This window comes from Apis mellifera, linkage group LG9, assembly GCF_003254395.2.
Source record: "Apis mellifera strain DH4 linkage group LG9, Amel_HAv3.1, whole genome shotgun sequence".
NCBI classification, from domain to species: domain Eukaryota; kingdom Metazoa; phylum Arthropoda; class Insecta; order Hymenoptera; family Apidae; genus Apis; species Apis mellifera.
The window spans coordinates 3,588,759-3,611,175 of NC_037646.1; the positions used below are offsets into that span (position 1 = coordinate 3,588,759).

General features: G+C 42.0%; 2 protein-coding genes and 1 non-coding gene across 7 annotated transcripts in view; 2 read left to right on the top strand and 1 right to left on the bottom strand.

Moving 5' to 3' along the window:
- LOC725024 (autophagy-related protein 16-1) overlaps nt 1-22,417 on the bottom strand; it is a 572,103-nt gene that overhangs the window by 284,899 nt on the left and 264,787 nt on the right. The gene's annotated exons all lie outside the window — the stretch shown is intronic.
- LOC413256 overlaps nt 1-22,417 on the top strand; it is a 206,212-nt gene that overhangs the window by 154,408 nt on the left and 29,387 nt on the right. The gene's annotated exons all lie outside the window — the stretch shown is intronic.
- On the top strand, nt 17,092-17,180 carry Mir3749 (microRNA 3749). Its single transcript, NR_039440.1, is given in 1 exon segment — nt 17,092-17,180. It is a non-coding gene; the product is annotated as a microRNA 3749 (primary transcript).

Consider the following 22,417-nt stretch of genomic DNA (forward strand, 5'->3'; position numbering starts at 1 on the left):
CGTGCGAAAAATTATCGTTTAGAAAGGAAAGTTTTTATTCGTCGTCGAAGAGCGTAGTTTTCCAAAAATAACATAAACTCTTCTCTACGTCTCCCTTCTTTTTAATCGTGCCAACTTTTACAAACTATATACACCCACTATAGTTGATCGCTTTGCAGGCCCCCGTTTTATTCATTCATTTGGAATTTCCACGCGCTTAGGGCACAAAGGGACGCGGCATTTTTCGTTCAATCAAAAATTTGCAACGCGTGCAGCAAACTTGAGCGAAGATAAAAATATTTAAGCCAAGAAAATGGATCGAACGATGAGAACAAAGAGAATATCATAGCGTTTCAATTATACACTATCGACTCATTTTACTAATCGGATTTTTCAACTCGTGAAAGCATGCAAATTTTCTTTGACGAAAAACGATCGCATCTTTGATTCCCTTTTTCGAGTCATTTCCTTTCCCCGGCGTAAATATTTGAAGACAAATTCTGCCAGAATTTTTTTAAGCTTAGTTGTTTCAAACAACTAAAATGCGTTATCGATAATAATTCATTAATAGTTCTTCCTCTTCTTTCACGAATAAACATTTGGAATATTATTCGTGATTCGTGATTCATCAACTAAACAGTTTCAAGGGCAAAAGTATCAAAGGGAAAAAGTCTCTCTCTCTCTTTTTTTCTTTCTAAACGACGATTTAAAATAATTTCCCTTAAACAGAGATCACCGTTTAAAAAAAAGCGTAGCGTTAAAAATGTTTATCATCCAACTCGACGGGGAAGAGAAATATTCTAAAAAAAAAAAATGCTAGAGTGTAATAAAAAACAAAGTATCCCATATCACGACGCTCAAATGAACCACGGTAGCAGCCTCGTGACAAACACTCGCGCGTATAAAGGTTAATTAATAAATAACCGCCTCGTAATCGTGACAGATAACGACAACAACAACGCGTTGTCGAGTTTAACGATTCGTTTTATGAAACGTAAAGACGCTTTTATTACCCGTGTTGGATACGAAAATATATAAAATTCTCGTACGTATCCTATTTTTCCTTTATTCAGAAACCAGTAACTTTATTCTTAATCCGTGTGTAAACATCGATCCATACATACCATAACAAAAACACATTTACATATTTGAATCAAACTTTCATTCCAAACTTTATTCTTAATCTATGTATATAAACATCGATATTTATCCAAACAAAAACACAATTTACATATTTGTACGTAATGACTCATTATCGAATATCGACAAACATATAATTTCTCGAAATTCTTCCTCCTATCCCCCCTCCTCGTAATTACCACGAGAAAGACATCGATCGAAGGGAATTTCGATCCATTAGTCGGTTGAAACGTCGATGTCTGGTAAGCACGCGGAAGATCGAGAGAAAGAGAGAGAATTAGAATTCTTCCGATTTCGATAGGAAACGCGGCGCGTTTATGCGATATCACGCGTCAAGCTTCGCATTCGTGAGCACGTTGAGCAACGTGCACGTGCACACCTTGAAAGCCAGCTCCAAGGGGGAAAAGGTTCCTGCCAGCTGGTCGCATCACGACGACCCCCTCCCGCTTACTCCAGCAGCCGAGGCAGGGTCGAGAGGTCCTTGCCCAGGCGGAACCGTATCAAAAGTGGCATGGCTATGCATATATATATAGAGAGAGAGAGGAGGATTCGATTCCTCCTCGAAGAACGAACCGAGATTGAAGATCCATCGTACGTAGATCGTTTCCTCCACTATTCGGGAATTCCGGTTTATTCACTTGCGTGTATCGGCAATCCCATTCCTCCTCCTCCTCCTCCTTTGTACTTTTATCTCCTCCTACAACCTTCTCTTATCACATTTCGCCTCAGATTTTTGAAATTATTCTTACTTTAATCGAGACTATTCTAAATCTATGTTTAAAGAAAAGAAAATAAAATCAGTCCATTTACCTTCGTTTGAAGGTAAGGAGAAGTCTCCGCGCAAGCAAATTCGAAGAAACGCGGAAGGGATAAGGGGGAGGAGGGGGAGGAGGTTTCGTTTGGTGGTTGCGGATAATCGAGGGAACGCCAGAAGCGGAACGGTGGTTATTGCGCAACGATACGTGCGTGCACACGGGGAGGGCCCGAAGTGGGTCGTCTTTCTCTTCCTCTCTTCCTCGAAGGGGAGCCCTTGCGGTTTCCTAAGGATGGTCGGCGTAGATCGCATTAACATTCCATGGGGGCCGGGAGTATTTCCTTGGGCGCGATCGGCTGATTAGGCGTCCGCGGTTCTTAGATCCCGCTTCTGCCGCATGATTGCCTCGATTTTCGAAGGCATCGTTACATTTTGCCAACCGAGGGAAACACTGACCGCTGTAATTTCAACCGCATCCCACGAAGGAAGGAGGAGGAAAAGACAATACATCTCCCCAGTTTCGATAGAAACTGTTAGAAATGTACAACAACGTTGCATTGAAAATATTCGATTTTTCCCCGTAACGATGACGGTAATTTCGAATCGTGACACATATATGGGGAATGTGGAGCGCGCAGAACTGGTATATCCTGTTTGTATATTTTTCCCTCTCGAACGATTTTTCGAAACTGCATACTTTTAACTCGGATCCAATTTATTATAGAAACAGCGGATCGAAGGATCGTATCCTGTTACGATTACAAGTGGATTCTCCGTTCTTGGAATAACAATTTTTCATCGTTTCATTCGAAATTCCAATGAAAGAAAAAAAGAGAGAGAGAGAGAGAGAGAGAGAAAGTAACCGCATAGTTTCGACCAAGAGAAAACGAGATATTAATTGTCGCATGCTCATCGCGATTTATCATCGATACCACTTCAAAGGGGGACTGTAACAAAGAAAATAGATCGGTTTAATCATTCAATCCCTCGGTAAATCCTGTATATATATATATATATATATATATATATACACGTTCGAAGTGTACAAATAACGCAACGAAGCGTGGAACTCGCGCAGGCAGATTCAACACGGTTCTCCGCTCTCGAAATGTCGGCGATTTGTTACGAGCAAATAGTAAAGATCGGATGAATTCCGAGCGGTGGCGGTTCTCCCGACTTGTTTGAGACGGAAAGAAGATCGGTGCACCGGTTTCACGGCCGAAGGATCGATCAAAAGCGAATCTGGTCGCACGTATCCTCACCCAGAAGGAGGAGAGACACGTTATTATACGTTTCTTGTTAACTGAGTTTATTGTTTAAAAATCGCATGTGCCGCGATCAATTACGATAATGTAATATTGGGTTGGCAACTAAGTAATTGCGGATTTTTTTTAGAAAATCAAAGACAATTTTTTCATGGAACTTATATTATATTATACAAATAACTTTATTCTGTAACGTGTTGCCCATTTTGATCAATGACCTTTTGCCATCTTTCAGGCAGCATCATAATCCCACGTTCATAAAACTTGTGGTTTTTATTAGCAAAAAACTGAATCAAGTACGATTTGATATCATCATTATTGAAATTTTTACCATTCAAGGAGTTTTGTAAAGATCGAAACAAAAAGTAATCAGATGGTGCAAAGTCAGAACTATATGGTGGATGTGGCAAAACATCCCAACCAAGCTCCAATAATTTTTGCCGAGTGACCAAAGATGTGTGTGGCCTTGCATTGTCATGATGGAATACAACACCTTTTCGATTTGTCAATTCGGACCGCTTTTCTTCAACTGCATTGTTTAATTTCGTTAGTTGTTCAATGTAGACGACAGAATTGATCGTTCGGTTGGGTGGTAAGAGTTCAAAATAGACAATTCCTTTGTAATCCCAACAAACTGATAACAAAATTCCTTCTTTCGATGAATACCAGCTTTTGATTTTTTCACGATCTTTTCCGCTTGATATTGTTGTAAACAACCCATTTTTCATCGCCAGTTATCAGTCGTTTTAAAAATGGATCATTTTCATTACGTTTCTTTAGCAAATCGCAGCTGTTAACGCGTTGCGTTAAATGCTTTTCTTTCAGTTCGTGAGGAACCCATGTATCCAGTTTTTGAATATAGCTAAGTTGTTTTAAGTGGTTTTCAATGCATGTATGCGATACATGAAGCTTCTCTGCAATCTCACGAGTTGTACTGTGACGATCCGAATCGATTATTGCTTTGATTAGGTTTTTCGTCTTTGAGTGAAAAATCACCAGAACGAAATTTGTCAAACCAATTTTGACACTGCCGTTCTTTTAAGGCTTCATCGCCATAAACAGCGCATAACTTTTTGTGAGCTTGCGATGCGTTTTTCCCTTTGCGAAAATAAAAAAGCAAAATACGACGATAATGTTCCTTTTGATTTTCCATTTTTCAACGAACGCCAAACGAAAACTACGCAACCGATCAAAAAACTTTTTTTAGCTGATTGACAGCTGAATTGCCAACTATCAAATAACAAAATGTGTTTCACATTTGGACTACGCCACCAAACCTAAAAATTCAACTGAAGCCATCTATGAGTAAAATCCGCAATTATTTAGTTGCCAACCCAACATAATATAATCGTAGCAAGCTCACCTTCCTTCTAATAAGACTCGATTCTTCGTAACCACAACGTGACGTCACACGTGTACACATCTGACATCGGGTTCAAAGAAGAAATAGGGTGGCGTTATATCCTCTCCGTATATCAACGTCGGAAGGAAGAAGAAGGAGCGAGCGAGCGAGCGGTGGAAAGTTGAATTCAGTTTCGTACGTCGCGACGAGATAAAAAGTTGGAAGTTCGTTGCCAGCCGAAATTTCCAGAGGAGAGGAGATACATTCAGCTCGGAAAAGGGAGGAAGGGGGCGCAAAAACCCATTAACTTGTAGCGCGAAAGAGTTTTACACCGAAAATTCGCCGAGCCGCGAAAATTCTACTTATCCCTGTCCCAGATATCCCCCCCCCTCAGCGTACGTAGTTTCGAGGTGAATAAGTAGTTTGAAGAGAGATAGAGAGAAGGTTTAATCTGGTCGTTTAATCGACGCGCGATCGAATTTTTCTCCAAGCAGGGGAAAAGAGAGAGAGAGAGAGAGAGATTCAAAGCTCGGAGTAAATGTAAATACAAACCGTGGAAAAGGCTTTTGTAGAATCGTGTGGGTCGACTTTGAAAGAAGAGAGGAGGAGAAAAAACTGCGATACTTCTATCTTCTCGACTGTGCGCCATATTCAGGAAGAACGACGCCGACGAATTATACGGGAGCTGCGCGCCGCTTCCGGAACCCGCTTGGAAATTCGCGCTGAGGGAGGATGCTTCCGGTTGAATTTCCAGGGAAAGGAAGTCGAATGCTCGATGGAGGAAAACTTCGTGGTAAACTCGGATTTCAACGTGGACTTGTTCCACCCAGTGGAAAGTTTTCATCGCTTGATACATCCTTGCCTAACATTAAATTGTTCTTTGATTAAACAATTACTTTTCGCGAATCTGTCCAATTTTTATTCCGACATTTTGATGAATAAAAATTGAGCGCCATCTCAAAGGAACTAACAGAATCTAGCCATCGAATAAAGTTTGAATTGGTGTTAATAGCTGGTTCTGGTTGGTCTAGTTCGATGTTTGCCGAAACACGTGTGCATTAAGCAGTAACAGCACGTTCCCCGTTGACAGTTATTGCGCTCCAGTTGGATTACCAATTTCTCCTGGCCGAAGTAGGAAAGTAGGTTACTCCTCCTTACCATTAAAAAGCTGGTGTCACCGTAACACGTCCAATTATAAGTGCGAAAATTCATTGTTCGGGCCGATCTTCTTGTCCGACCCGCGCGCTTGAACGACTGCCAACTTGGGCGAGATACTCTCGGTCGAGTGCTGCCTTCCCGGCTCAACTACCAAGAGGCGCCAACAATCCGAGGAGTCGAGGAGTCCGTCCCTCGAGAAATCTTGTGTAGATGTGTGACGAGAAGAAAGGAAGCTCGAGGAAGGGGTGGATTGAAAAGTATGAAAGCGAAGTGCATCGCGAAGAAGAAGAAGAAGAAAGAAAGGGTCCCTTGACGATACACAACCAAGGATTAATTCATTTACCAGCCTTTGTACTCTGTGAAACAAGGACAGTTGTCTCTATATATACCTCGTTTAATATAAATTTGACGCAAGAGAAGGGATTTTTAAATCGTGTCTAAGTTTCTCTTCGAAGAGAGAAACTTTTGAACGAGGATGTACCTGTCGTGTCCGTTATAACTGTCCGCAACTGTTAGATCTCGGGAATAAGAAATTCTTTCTACAGCGTTACACGGATCTTGATCGATAATTGGAACGTCGCTTGTTCCACGAGCGAAGGATTAATTTTCGCACGAAGAGGGATTCGTTATAATAATCTCGATAATTCGACTGTAATGATATTTGGGCACAAAGCTTATCATCGCGATGTATAATTCCATTTGTTCGAAAGCTGACTCGGATTCAAGTCAAGCACACGAATCTCCACTTCGACGGATTATATCGGCACGTAATTTCAGTTCACTATAAATACTATTCAACGATCCAGTGTTCGCAACAATTTCCATATACAAAGTTGTTGATAGATTGATAAATTGTAAATATTAAGAAACGTATAACATTAAGATTTGATTTACATCAAAATTCGAATATGATATAAATTGCATGTATATATATCTTCAAGTAAATAAGTATAGCGGTTAAAGAGACCATTTTGCTCTCCAGTCACTCCAGTCTAGCCACTTTTTCCTCGTCGGCCGAGTGGCTGCGTGACCGGACGCCGCAGATAGCTGTCGATTGAAAACAAAGCCGTGAACTCTGTCGACCGAGCCGAAACCCGATCCTTTTCTTAAAACGCGAACATCCGCTATCGGTAATTCGAATCGAACTCTTTCAATAATAACGCGTACAGATGAAAGAGATGAAAAGGATTCGACGAATCGTGGAAAGGAAAAAAAAAAGAGGAACGGAAGAAAGTGGAGGGGAGGAGATTTAGGATTTAGCGTTCGAGTATGAAGGAATAATAACATTTTGCGGAATGGCAATTATTATTGCACAGCCTCTAACATTTTCTCCTTTATAAGGATGGGCAAAAGTGTTGTGGCCCATCTTGATTGCATAAATCTTGCAACCTTCGAATCCACGTATTAGCGGATAATCCTCTTATGCAATCGACTCACTATACTTTGAGAAAACGTTAGATTTAAGAGAGAGACGGATAATATCCGGAGATTTATCTGGAATTAATCGAAAAATTGTTTAAATTTACTTAGTACAAAAATATAATAAACTCGAGTGCGACAAAATTGCTTTGCTACGAGATATCTAATAATTCGTCGCAAGCTGTTCCAAGGAGACCTTTCCAAGAGCTTATAAGCGGATATATATATATAAATGAAGGAACCGGTGTGTTCTTCTTCTTAGAGAGGGTGAAAGTTGCGAAAAAGTCGACGCTGTAATTATCGAGGGTTTAAAAAAGGGCAGATTATCCGCAAAGTGGTTAACCCGTCGAGGATTTTAATGAGTTAAGGATTACTCGGGAAACGTTGATAGTATAGTAATTTGATCAGCGAGAGTCGACTGACGTTTTAATTGCACCCCGAGGATGTGATCCAAAGAATGGGACGTGTATCGAAAGGGGTCTCTCGGGGGGGCCAGACGTGGCAATCGTTCCAGCTTTGCGTGTGATAATTAACCACGTGTTTGAAACAGGTGTTCTCCTTCTTCGAAAAAAAAAAAAAAAAAAAAGAAGAAGGGATGGAATAAAGAAGAGCGAAACGAGGCGTGATAGAGGGCTCGAATTAATTACTCCTACAATTTGTTACGTTCGTTGAAAACGAATCTGGCGTTAGTTAGTTATATTAGGGGGAGGGGGTTTAATGAATGAAACGGTTACGAAATACGGATAATTACGCGGGGAGAATTGATTAGCGCCAATGCCTAAGGGGAGGGATAAAGATGGGACGGGATAGATAAGGATCAAGGGTGCTACGTGGGTGGCGCGAGAAACTTTTAACACCATAAAGCAATCAATCATCCGGCAAACTTGTTTAATTCCTTCGGTAATCCTTGGATGTGTAACGCGTGTGTGCAAGTAAACGTGGATTATGTACGCGTTCATTGTACATGGAAACTTGAATGAAACTTGTTGAATCCGAAAAATAAAGTTGATCAAGTTGACGAATCGTTGAAAATTTTAATTTCAACGAAAAGAAAATTATATATATAATATGATTATTAGAGGAAGAAAAAGAAAAAGGGTTAATTTCATATTTTAAACGGATATTGTATACAAAAATTTTCTAATCTAAATGATGAAGTACGTTATGCATACGCGTTGTTTTTTTTTCCATTTTGATTAGATCGGAAAACGTTTTCCGTTATAGAACATTATATTCAGGCCATTATCGCGAAATTGTTTCGAATGCCTAGCAATTGCGTGCAATCTACGCTCGAGAATCGATTCCAGCTATACTATAGCCCCTCTTGTAAATCGAAGCACGTGATACGCTTCGTTTTCCTGTCGAAAAACCCGGGACAAAAGACTTGGGAATCGACAATGTGTCACTGAAAAACAATCAGTGACGGCGGATAGGGAGAGAGGGAGAAAATTTCGTCGAGAAATTCGTACTATCGTTTCACTTTGCGTGGTTTCGAGGTTTAACGAATGACTCTTCGAACGTCATAACGTTGCTTGCTCGAGCAGAATTGATTTTTCGAGAATTGTAAATGATACTTCGACGCGATCACGGAATATTCGATTCAAGAATAATATTGATAAACAATGTCGAAATGATATAAACGAGATTTAACAATGATTTTCAAAATATTGGAAAATATTGCAAAATTCGGATCAAATTTGCAAAACAAATTAGTATGATTAATATAATACAACGAGTGAACTATGAATTACGGTTAAAAATAATTTTAAAATATCAGAATATTTACAAATATTCATTTTAAAGTATCCTTTTTTAAAGTAATTATTATAGAAGTTCGCGAGAAAATCAATTGGCTAATAAGACGATGAGACAGGAATGTTCCCGTTGGAGCAAAAAATAATAACGGTACATGGCGTAATAATAAAAGGATGTTGTAATAATGGGTATATTATTTCTCAAATATGTTCCATTCGAACCGATCGAAGAAGAAAATACGTTCTATATCTAGGAATCGTTTTCTTTCTTTTCATTCCCTCATCGCTCCACGTTTCTCTCGTACCCTTCGATCTATCTTACATCGTTCCCCGATCCATCGCTGCCGGACACACAATTCTCTGCTTCGTTCGATAGCTATTACCGCGAAACCACAGGCGTATCTTTCTTACTGACGGGTTACACAGCTGTGCCGCTGTAAAAATCTCGCGTACAGTACGAAGCTGAAAACGTTCCCGGAGAGCTTCCTATTACCGGTTGTATTACATCACAACCATTTCATCCCGTGTATATATATATATATAACCAATCTTAAGAATTTATTTATCCCGTAAGTTGACTTTTTAAAATTTTATACCGAGTAATATCTTCTTCTTTCTTTATTTTTAAAAGATCGAATTAAATTAAAATTCAAATTTTAAAACAAGATACGATCTTTTTCTCGAAAAAAGAAAAAAAAGCCAAGCTCTATCTCTAACAAGAAGCAAGTTTAACGGACGGCGAGGTATTCGTTTTGGAGGAAGCTGTTCGTGCTCACTCTTTGTCTTGCGTGCAGCGTATCCGCACGATCGACACCCCGCGAGCGCAACAAACGAAAGGGTGGAAACCGAGCGAGAGAGAAAGAGAGAAGGCAGACAATTCTCGCGAGGTTGGATAATCGTGAGGACGTTGCGATCCGGTATTACTCAGGCCCCCGGGGTTAAATTGCGATCAAGGGCTTAGCGGTGATTCTCGAAGGCCGATCGAGCTACGTGACTGATTTCTACGATTTATTCGCGTGCGCACACATTGACATGGAGGGGGGGCTGCCTGCGGCCATAATCGATTCCATTCGTCCCATCGAATATCCACCCCCTCCCTTGTGGATCCCGCCATTAGAAAGGAAGCCAACCACCACCCTCGAATCGGCCACTCCAACTTCCACGAAACGTGTCCGGTCACACTTTCCATTTTCTCTCTCTCTCTCTTCAGTTGACATCGACCCGTGTATCCGTAGAGCGTAATTGAACGTGGGGGGAGGGGGATTAACTTGGACTGGAAAGAAGGGTTGTCGAAAAACTTCGATTCCCTTTATTTTTCTCGCGAATATGTAACCTTTCTTGCTTCCTGTAAGAAGCAATTCGCGAGTATAAATTTTTTTTAGGGATTGGAATTGGAAAATAGACTTCGAGGTTCGTTCATAAATCTCTCCGTCGATTCAAAAAAAATCGTATTCAATCTCCTCCTCGTGTCAAAACGTGTTCCTTCTCCCCTCTCCGTGAGAAAAATTAATTTACGAGAAATTCTGAAATAAGATAATTAAATTTTTTTCCTCCGGAAAAACTCTGAAGGGATAGCACTCGACGATAGAAGCGCAGGTCGATAAATCATGGCGTGGCGCGGGGGTCAAGGTCAGGGCGCAGGATCCCCCTTCTTCTTCTTCTTCTTCGAGGGGGAGTTTCCACTTGCGAAACGCGCGTATCTAATTGCATTACGGAGTCCCGAGGCGGTCCAACGTCACGAAATAATTACATCAATTTCGCGTGGGGGCCGAATATGTCATTAAAAAAGGGATAGGCGCAGGCCTTGGCAATTACGTAGCCGTGCACGTGTTCCGCTCGATCTCATCCTTAAAACGGTGGTTGCGCTCGCGAACGAAATTAACGGCGTCCTCGCATAATCCTCGATTGTAACGGCGCTCCCGTTGCAATTAGCTCTGCGGCCAACAACACGCCATTGCAAACGAATATTCCGTGGAGAAGCGTGGAAGGGATCGGCTTACACCCTCGACAACGACGCCTACCTACCCGCGTACGCGATTCAAACACGCGCAATCAAGCCTCCTCTCTCGATATATAAATAAACTATGCATCTGGAACTAACAATTCCGCGGAACGAATTATGTAACCATTACACAGGATTATTGATCCTACCAGAGAGATCCTACTACTTTAAGTCCTGTCCCACTTTCGACGACGTGTTCCTTGTACGTCTCGTTAGACAACCCACCCACGTGGCTCCCAAAATAACCTGTACTTGGTAACCGAGAGAGAGAGAAAGAGAGAGAGAGAGTGGATAAAGCAAGTGTGCTGCATCGAGGAGTAGGTATGAACAACAGGAGGAGTTGGGTAAATGGATGGATACGTGGACACGGAGCGGAGAGAAAGAGGAACGGATAGATAGAGGGAAACAGAGAGAGAGAAGGTAGATATCGTGGTAAGCGATGAGCACACGCCTGTCGGATCCGACATAGCCGCCGAGAACAAGGTGGCATTGGGGGATACAGCCAGTCTCTCGATCGCAGTCGGCCGATAGCCGCCGCATGACAAGCCCAAGGGGTGTACGTAAACGGGTGAATCCACCTAGGCAGCCTCTCTCCACTTGGCGCGATGCAAGAAGACCCTTGTCCACCGTGTGCATGCATGTATGTGTCTCTCTCTCTCTCTCTTTCTCTCCTCAGAGCGTGTTGTAGTAGTAGGTCGGCTCCGTTGACTGGATTTGGTCGATAGCCTACATTCCAGCTTCGCCTCCCCGAAGATACCTGTTACCATTTCGATAATTGTGTACACCCGGTGTCGTGGTATGGATAGAATGACGACGCCGACTCTTGGGAGCTTTCTGAGAGAGAGAGAGAGAGAGAGAGGTGCTCGAAAATGGACGAGCAGCAGGGATAGCCGTGAAGGGGCCGGTTGCTCGTACACAGGCGATACCGTTTACAGAGGGCTGATTAGCGATGCGCTCGAACGTCTCACGGACACGAAGAAGGAAAGGGGCAAGTGTGTATACCCCCGGATCGGAAGAATGCCACCGTCGTAAATACGCCACGGGATCGTCCTATCGGCCAGGATCCCCGATCCAACGTCCCTGGGAAACCGTACACCGTTTTCGTTCTTCTACTCTTACTTTCTATTTCTCTCGCGGTGGTCGTTTACCGGCAATCGTTATTTGAACACGAACGCCGCTGAATCTCACGGGGCAATCGGCCAAGGAAACACAAATCGAGGAAGGGAAAAGGGAAGAGGGGACTGGGAGCATTTGCATCGATGGAAGGAGAAGGATATAGTTTGCGAAGGGAGGGGAATAGGCAAATGTATTCGATGATTTATTAAAAAGGAATGAAGGACTTGGTCAAAAATTTATACGTTTTCGAACGATTCATAAATTAATATATAATCACGTGAAAGGAGGTTTGTTTGCAAGATGAGAGAGACAAAGAAATGATATAAAAGGCTGAAGAAGAATAGTGCGCGAATGACTCTTGTTCTGTCTCTAAAACATACTTGCAAACGTTTATGAATGGTTTCAACACAGGGAGCGAGCAAACAGTAACTGGCCCTCCTCGTCGTTTCATCCTTTGAAATATTCCGACTGACACATATTTATGCATCAATATTATATATACGTAACAACAAGATTTAATAACCCACAAGTCGAATAGGAAAGTGTGTTTTTGTACACAAGTCGATTTATGGCAAGCGCTTGGTAATCCTCGTTTCGCATATGTCTGATAGTTGTCGGAATGAAATATCTTCGCTTTCGATCGTGCATTTTTTCAAAGTAACCACGAATAAACATAATACCTTTCTCTGATCCCTATTTATATACATTTTTTCTTTTGATATAATTATTGTTGCAACTACTCGTTCGTCTGTTATTATCGAGAGAACAATCTTGGTAATCCTGGCGATGCTTCAACAGAATCCAAGAAACGAATCGTACGAAAAGATACGAAAAGATACGAAAGGGAGCGAAAGAGTGCTTCTTCCTCCATTCGTTTTCGACTTCCGGCCGGCGTACACGTATGAGTAACAAGAATTAATATCCGACCGGGGCGTAAGGGAGCATTCACTTTTGCCTTGTCCGCTCGCCATCGTCCCACGATAAATTCTTCTCTCTTTCTTTCCTATCCCTGCCGGTCCGAGGATGGGAAGGGTGCGACTCCGGGCGCGCGAGTGGTCGTGCACGTACGTGCACGGGGCCCCTAACGACACTAAAGGAAATTTGTAATGAAACGTACAAGACATAATGGCGGCGGAGGCCGAGGGAGCCACCGAAGCGATTTATCACGAACGCGATGTGATCGAGGCTCGCCTCTAGCGCACGGACGTTAATAACGCTTGCCGCGAATCACGAGCTCCGCCATCCACCTTCTCTCTTTCTCTAGCGCTCGATGCATACCTAATAAAGTAGCGCGACTCGAGCATCGCCTTTCCCGTGAAAGCCGGGAGTAAAAAGGCGCGAAAGCAGACACAGAGTTAACGTTGATAATGGTTCCAAGCTGACTGATTAAACCGCGAGGGAAAACTGTAACTGAAAATTGCCAGGGGACAGCCTTCCCCTTTTCTTCAAGAATCGACAGGGGATGGATTATTTTTATTAAAGAATATTCCCTGATTGTACGGGAATAAAACAGAAGAGATTGCTGTTAATGCATCGTATGCATGCATAATGGTGAAAGATTGTTCAAGACTTACCAAAACGGAGAATATACACCACGAAGCGGAAACTCACCTGAAAATTAAAATTACACTTTGATTATTGAACAAATATCGCTTTAAGATCCTTTTTAAAGAAATTACACATTTTTTGTTATCAAATTGTTACAATTAGGAACAGAGATATAATTTTATAAAATAAGATATCGATTCGATCTCGATTCTTACGACGCGCCCTGCCAAGAATCGCGATTCCTCTCCACATGTTTCTCGGTAAATACCCAGTTTGAAGCGAAAATGGGCCCGATTCATCCCCTGCGGTCAGCAGAAAATCAACGCTCGTTCGTATCGGGATCGTTGTCGTTTTCCACGGAACGACCGTTTCCTCTCGTTCTTTCTTTCGAAACGACGTAACTCCGCGACCCACCCACCCCCGCTTTTTCCATCCTTGAAAACGGAAAGGAAAGAAGAGTAAAGAGGAAGGAAGGGTATAGAGAAAACGTTGGTTGGTACGGACACTGAAAGTTCGTGGCCGGTATTCGTAGTAGCGCCGTTGTAACGTGATCGGGGGCTACGTGTATAGCGATTGAGTTAGTTGATTGTGGTGGTCCGGAACTGGTACGGACGGATGTATCCTGCCAACTAGATAGGTTCGGTTGTACTTGGTTGGCTTGCTCGAAGATGAGAAGAAGAGGATGGGGAGGGAGATGCTGGCGAACGAGACACCGGTATGTGTAACAATCCGTGATTGCTGTACTGCCGGGTTCGACGTTCACCTTCAGGCCTCCACCATACATCCTTCTCTCTCTCTCTCTCTATCCTATCCTCCTCCTTCTTCCCGCGTTTTATTTCTTGCCGAGCCATTCCCTTCTTCGTCTCTCCTCTCTTATCCCATCCGTTCGACGGGAATCGAGGAAGGAAAAGGAGAAGGCGAAAAGGTTTGGATAGGTTTGTGCGTCCGTGGAGATGCAAAAGTGCAAAAACGAAGGAGTAGGAAATCGACGGAGCGAGGAGAAAGAAGCGAAACGTGCCGGCGGATCGGGGAGGAGAGGAGGGTAGGCGAGTAGCAGCCGACTATCGAGTTCGACTCTCATTCAACGAGTTGGCAAACTGTTCCAACTGCTGCTCCGTTCCCCGCTGCATTTCTCCGCGGGTATTACCACTCGAGAGGAGCGTGGGATGGGGGGAGGAGGGGGAGGGGAGAGGTTGGAACGCGTTTCCTCCGCTACCCTCTTGTAACTTTTATGATCCGCGTAAAGCAGCGATTTTCATCGGTTTTGCCTTCCTTCTCCACTCTTTCGCGAGTAGTCGTCGTCACTGAGCCGCCGCTCTAATTAATTCGCGTTTCTCCTCGAATCTCTTTATTTCTCTCTCTCTCTCTCTCTTTCGTTTGTTTCTCTCCACGAACGTAATACCGAAACACGAGTGGATAGCGAAGCGGGTGTAATGAAGAAAGTATGAACCTCTGAGTCTTTGAATTCATCTGTTCGTTTTTTTTTTTTTTTTTTCGTTTCGTGATGATTCGACTGTATACGTTGGAAAGAATGGAGTTTAGGTTTTGATTAAATTTTAGAAGAGAGGGAATTATGCATGTACATTCAAGAAGAGCGTTAAGAAATACAGAGGAATGTAGATAAACCTTGTCTATCTTTTGATTTCGTTAAATTTATGTAGAGAGAAGGACAGGAAAAAAATTAGGGGAAGATCTTACGGTCGTCGATGCATAAGAGACGGGTTTTGGAAATCGTTTTTTAACCGCGAGGAAAAATAATAGCGTCGCGTTTGGGTAGCGAGTGTCACAGAGAAGCTTTATCGTGCAAAGCTGACAGACGGCTCAACGTTTCGAGCTTATGCAAGATGGAAACGAATACATCCGGATATACGTCGCTGCGTAAACGTGATACACGTGTAGTTTAGCAACAGCTTGGTTCCCTTCCCCTCGAGTTAAAACCGCCGATCCTCTTGTCTTTTTTTTTGTAAGAGGAAACAATAAACAACAATAGTAAACGTTGAAATTGATGAGAAAGTTTTTGCCCAAAACTCGATGTTATCGCGGGGAACCGATTAAATATTTTTATTGCTCGTTTCATCGAGGGAGGAGGATACTAATTACCCGAAATACCTGTTTCCTTTTTTTTTTCCAGTCGAGCTCCCTTCACCCTGAAATTAAATTTAATTCACGGGTTCACTTTTTGAATTAGATGACGGTGAGCGATAAAAATGTCTCGTTTCTTAAGGTGATCATCTTGGATGGATCCTGTTTGTAAATGATTAAAAAATAAAAGAAGAGGAAGAAGAGGAAGAGACTACTCAAATTTAACTTAAGTTGATATTTTAACTCGAGGGGAGGATCGTTGTGGAATGGAAGGATAATAGAAATTGATTTATTTCATCCTCTTTAGAATAATTCTATTGTGCGGAGGGGGATGAGTAATTATAATTCCGACTTTTTAATTAATCTTATTCATCACGCCAAGTTAATAAGTCGGATTATATCATTAATATTTTCAAAGATGGGCGCATTTATGCCCGGCAGTTTTCGAGATCGTTCGCTCGTTCAATCAGATCTACTCTCTTAATTGAATCTCATTTTAAAAACTTGTTCGTCCGTTCCTTTTATTTATCCTCGTTTTTAATCGGTCGGATGAAAAATTATTCGCAACGAGATAAAGGCTACACTCTACTCCTGTTTATTATATTCCGCCCAGAATGTGTTTGTTCCAAAGGAAACCAACAAGTTCCCGATTTTAATATCTTGCGGTTAAATGTTATCGATGGAGGGACGACAGAGGATGATGAAATGATATTAAACATCACGACGTTCCTTTGATTTTTTTGCTCATTGCTTGTTGATTTCCCTTTTTTTTTTCTTTTTCTTTTTATATCGATTCGACGAGTATTCCGTTCGACAATTGAACGGAACGAAGAGAAGGAGCAGACGTGATTTACAGATTAGATGGAAGGATTACAAGATATTCCTATGAAAATGTTTCCCCAACTTCGAGAGAATCGTTCGAGTAACAATCAACCGGACAATCAAGTCACGATAGGATTTCCGTGGAAAAAAATCCCTCGATTTTATTTTTACAGTTCGAAAACGCGAACGAGAAATTCTCGGTTTGACGAGAATTTTTCCCTCGAGAATTCGAGATTCTTTTTACAAAACCTGGGAAATTACACGTTCGCAGCGCGCTCATTATCGAAGTTATCCGAAAAACTTGGCCAAATTTTTCCTGCGAGTCGAAAGACAACGCTGCAACTTTCCGCGTGGCTAAAACGAGAAAATTTCGCAGAGAGGAAAGAGATTTATTGTAAATAATATCAACATCCTGCAAAATTGATAAATAATAATCGATTTGACTGTATTAAATTACATCTCACATATTTTCGAACTGAAATCTACTACGACGATCTAAAGGCCCATCGTAATTTATAAAACTAATAGGATCACTTTCAAGATAAATGACATACCCAACCCAACCTTCCCAATAATTATAAAAATCACGATAGAAGGATGACATTCTTAAATAATTTCGTGGAGCCACATCACATGGATAAAATTCTGGATATTAAGACCCAGCATTTTTCCTCCAGCCGTCCTCTTTTCCTTCCTCTCCCTCCATTTACACCGATACACGAAGGTGAAAGCCGGCCAGGAGCCGAATCTCGAGGACCTATCTGAAAATCTGGAATGGCCCTTTCACCTTCCCTCGATATCCCAATATTTATTTCCCATTATTTGTCTCAGTCCTTCTCCCTTCTTTCCTCCAAATCCGTGGCAGCTGCACTGCGACGAATTGCAACAACGTCAAAGATTCACCGCGAATCAGGGTAAAATAAACCGGCGGGAATAATGGCATAGATTGGGGCGGGCGAGTTAGCGCGGCGGGCATTGCGAGAAATGGACGATATATAGCCGGGTCGGCCATTACGGGGGGCCATTAGATAGTCGACACGTCGAGATAACGAGCATTAGCCGCGCAACGGCCACGTTAGGTAGGTGGCGGCCACGTACGGAGAGTCGCAAGATCGCATGGACGCATCCCCTCCCCCCCTTCGTTTCGAACGAGCTTTCGAACGAGCTTTCCCTCCTCTCCGCCGATTTCCTTTTTATTCCTGGCTCGTTTCTTCACGAGATATCGAAGATTACGATCGTCGCGTTGTCTTGGGGTGCAATGAAAGAGGACTACACGCGGAGGACTCTATCGCGTGTTCTTGCTCGTTGAGCAGGTCTAAATGCTCGGGTTAAATGATGATTCGATTTGGATAGATGACTACTCGCGCACTCGCGTGTATAGTCTATAGTGTGCATGTCTTAAATTGGGATTGAATGATTTTGGGATGGATACGAAAATAGAGGAGCAAATTAATTTTCATTGTCGGATTAATTTCTATAATAATTTCTTTTAACGCTTTCTTTTAACGCTGGTCGATCAGTGACGCGATACTAGCGCCACACGACCATTAACTACTCGAGTGACCAATATACTTATTTCGTTCGTCTGTCAATATATTTGAAATTACTCTGCAGAAATTATTGGAGACAAATTTTTAAAACAAATAAATAAATCCTTCGAAACAAAAATCCTCTTGACTTAAGTCTTGAATAATTTAAAGAGAAAGAAAAGATGGCGATACTAGCGCCACACAACCATTAACTACAAGTGACCAATATACTTATTTCGTTCGTCTGTCGATATATTTGAAATTATTGGAAATTTTTAAAACAAATAAATAAATCCTTCGAAACAAAAATCCTCTTGACTTAAATCTTGAATAATTTAAAGAGAAAGAAATAATATAAATGACCAATATACTTATTTCATCTGTCGATATATTTGAAATTACTCTGCAGAAATTATTGGAGACAAATTTTTAAAACGAATAAATAAATCCTTCGAAACAAAAATCCTCTTGAATAATTTAAAGAGAAAGAAAAGAAAATTGTATCATTTCTACGGTTAAAACTAATTCTTGGGCCGGCAGACTATCGATAAGAGCAGCCAACACAGTACGCCTATAAATTTCATAGAGCGTTCACCGATAATCAATTATCCACGGGGACAATGAATTAACTCGATGTGCTCTCTCACCTTCGTTAAACTGTATACGTAGCTCGAGATCGAGATCACGAGGGGGCTTGGATCTCGATCGTAATTTTATCGAGCCCGGCCAAGGCAGGTAGCTTATAAAAGTGTTATTTAAAATCGTGCAGAGGGGGAGGGTGGGGATGGTTGTGATACCACGAGGAGGAGAGAAGGCATTCAAAGCCTTAAGGTACCCACGCTAGATCTCGTGTAAAGAGCAGCAGTCCTCGCCGATGCAAGACGTTTCCTTTTCCGGCGAGCTAGATGTCGAGATCGACTACAGCCTGTAGTATCCCTCTCCCTCTCCCTCTCCCTTTCTCTCTCTCTGTTTCTCTCCACGTTCGTTCGCCACTCGTTCGTTCTCGTCCCCCTCATCACTAACGAAGAACAGAAACTGTTATTTCTCTCTCTCGCGCTCTATTGCGCCGCTTGAAAGAGGGATGGAAACGGAGACGCTGTGCGTAATTTCCTTTGTTTCTGCCGCGTCGTTAGTCTCCACGTGATTTCGAGAAACGGTTCGATCGAACCTTTGACAATTCTCGTCTCGAGTCTCGAGGATGTAATGTAATCGAGGTTGGATGGAAGGGAGACCCATCTTAGTAGGGGAAGGGAAGGAAAGAAGAGAAGAAGTAATTCTGACGTTCTGCTTTACCCTTTTTTTTCTCAACGATTCGCCCAAATACCGGAGATTTCCCTTGGATGGAGGATAAAAGGCGACGCGTAAGCTCGTCGAAACTTAATTCTCTATGAAACGGGTGTTTAAAAGGACGAAAGAAATTTTCCTCGCGATGTGGGTGGATCGGTATTTCGAAGGAACACGAATGATTAGTGATAATAGAAGATTCAACGGATTTTAAAGAAGAATTCTCTTACAATAATTCCTTCTTTATATAATCGAAGATAATACATGAAATAATTTCTAGCTTTCGAAAAATATCATATAACAAAAATTTTCTCCCAACGCGTAAAGATTAAAGCGACAAGTGAGACAGATTTTATTTCTACTTCTCACAAGAAGCTTAACCCTTTGAATTAAAAATTCCATTTCGCACGTTTAATCACGGTACACCGATTATTCCACGAAGAAGCGAAACCTTATCCCCGTGTAACGTTTCAAACGTTTCTCGAATCTCTCTTTATTAAAAATTAAAATCGTAACGAATAAAGTAATCACGTAACGAAATCTTCACAATTAAATAACGCGTCATTCCAACTTCTTGCACCTCTTCAACTTAATTAAATCGCCTTTTTTTTTCCCTTCCCCCCAACCGTGAACGATTACTTCCGCTCCGATCTTATCTCTCCCCCCTCTCCCAATCGAAGAGGAGGATCATCTTAGTCCCAAGTTACGACGACCAGAGCGTCGTAAAAGAGAATCGTGAAAGAACGTTCTTTTCCGTGCTCAAGGATTTATCCAGGGAGGATGGATAACACGTTCGTATTATCCACGGTGGTCCCCATAATTCGCTGCTAATTAATGCTAAAAGCCGCGCCGCGATTTGTCTCAGCCGCTACTCAGACGATAATGATATCGTCGCGGCCAAGCAACTATTAAGCAAGTTTAGTCACGTCCTCGGCAGAGGAAATACAATACCTTTCCTCTCGAATTCGATCGATCACGCGGCGAGAAAAAGGGAAGAATATCATTCCGTTAATTTCGACCAAGAATTCTTGCGTCAAGGAAAAGGATTAAGAAGATTTCTCAAAGAGCCGACCTCTCTCTTTTTCTCTCTTAGTTAATCTAATCTCTCAGTCGAGGAATCGTGTGATTCGGGCGAAGGAGTGGAAACAGAGCCAGGTCGATAACGATCGATCCTGGCAACGGATGGGACGGGTTATAACAGCGCGTCGGAACCGCACCGGGCTATTAAAATGTAAATTGATCGGCGTACGTTTGACTAAACAGCCTGCCGGACATCGCAGGGACATCGCCGGGTTTCGGTTCCGCGATCCCCATCGCATGCGATTAAATTCGAGAGAGGAGGAGGCCAAGTTTCTAATTCGTGACGCGAAGGATTTTCTTTTCTTCGCAAAAAAAAAAAGAAGCGACGATACCTTGTAATCACCCTGATAGAGGGAGGATAATAGGTAAGCGCGGTATTGAAAGAAACGTGTAATCGAGGTGGGTGAACGGTGTCAACGGGAACATATATACGGGAGAGGGGATGAGAAATGGCCGACGAGTCGTACGTACGATCTCCACGAAGGGGGGAGGAGGGGACGAGTTAGAGATAGCCTACGAATTACGACAATTCAACGAGAGTAATGTTTTTCCATCACGTTCCGCAGAGTGGATACACGACTTGGACACAATCGTGGCCTCACGGATCGGGCATTCATGCAACATTCATCCAAGCGGGGCTCGGGGCCCGCTTCCGCGTCTATTGTCAACTCGCGGCTCGAATCTTTCTCCCCCCCTCTCCTCTACTCTATCTACTCTTCGAGAACGAGGGACGAGAGAGACGCGCGATGCTTATCACGCCGATGGCTATGTGTCAAAGGGATTAAGTCGTTGTCGCGTTCGCGGCTCATTTATCATGCGATAAACGTCCGCGCCAGAAAATCGTTAGCCGTTAGGGCGTAGACGTTAGCCTGGGCGTAACGCCAGATCATCGTTCTCTGGATCCGCGCCTTCTCAAATAAATCATCTTGCGCACTTTATTGGTGTGTTTGTTTCTAAATCTTAAGGGAAACCTTTCATTTTACCCTTTAGAGGAGGGGATGGAAATTTTCATAATTGTATAACACGAATTATTCTTAAAGATGTTGATGAAACGATTCCTTCGATTGGTCTGGACAGTTAATTACATTCCGAAATTCTTCAGAGAGAAGATTGGTTAAAGGTGATCAAGGAATATTACAGTGACAAAAAATGAAGAAATTCGAAGAGAGAATCTTCCCTTTAATTAAATAGTCGAGGAGGGGATGGAAATTTTCATTTGTATAACACGAATTATTCTTAAAAATGTTGATAAAATAATTCCTTCGATTGGTCTGATAAGAAAAGTTAGGACAGTTAATTACATTCCGAAATTCTTCAGAGAGAAGATTGGTTAAAGGTGATTAAGGAATATTACAGTGACAAAAAATGAAGAAATGAAGAAGAGAGAATCTTTCCTTTAATTAAATAGTCGAGGAGGGGATGGAAATTTTCATTTGTATAACACGAATTATTCTTAAAAATGTTGATAAAATAATTCCTTCGATTGGTCTGATAAGAAAAGTTAGGACAGTTAATTACATTTCGAAATTCTTCAGAGAGAAGATTGGTTAAAGGTGATTAAGGAATATTACAGTGACAAAAAATGAAGAAATTCGAAGAGAGAATCTTTCCTTTAATTAAATAGTCGAGGAGGGGATGGAAATTTTCATTTGTATAACACGAATTATTCTTAAAAATGTTGATGAAACGATTCCTTCGATTGGTCTGGACAGTTAATTACATTCCGAAATTCTTCAGAGAGAAGATTGGTTAAAGGTGATCAAGGAATATTACAGTGACAAAAAATGAAGAAATTCGAAGAGAGAATCTTCCCTTTAATTAAATAGTCGAGGAGGGGATGGAAATTTTCATTTGTATAACACGAATTATTCTTAAAGGTGTTGATGAAACGATTCCTTCGATTAGTCTGATAAGAAAAGTTAGGGAAGGACAGCGTTAATTCCGAAATTCTTCAGAGAGAAGATTGGTTAAAGGTGATTAAGGAATATTCCCTTTAATCTTCTCTTCTCTCGGAGAGCGAAAGATTCATTCTTTACTTTTCTCGCGCAAATCGACAGTTGAGAATCGTTTCAGGATTCCTTGGAATTAACAAAGAAGGGAAGATGGCGCGAAAGATGGCAGCGCCGCCTGGCGACGCCGATCC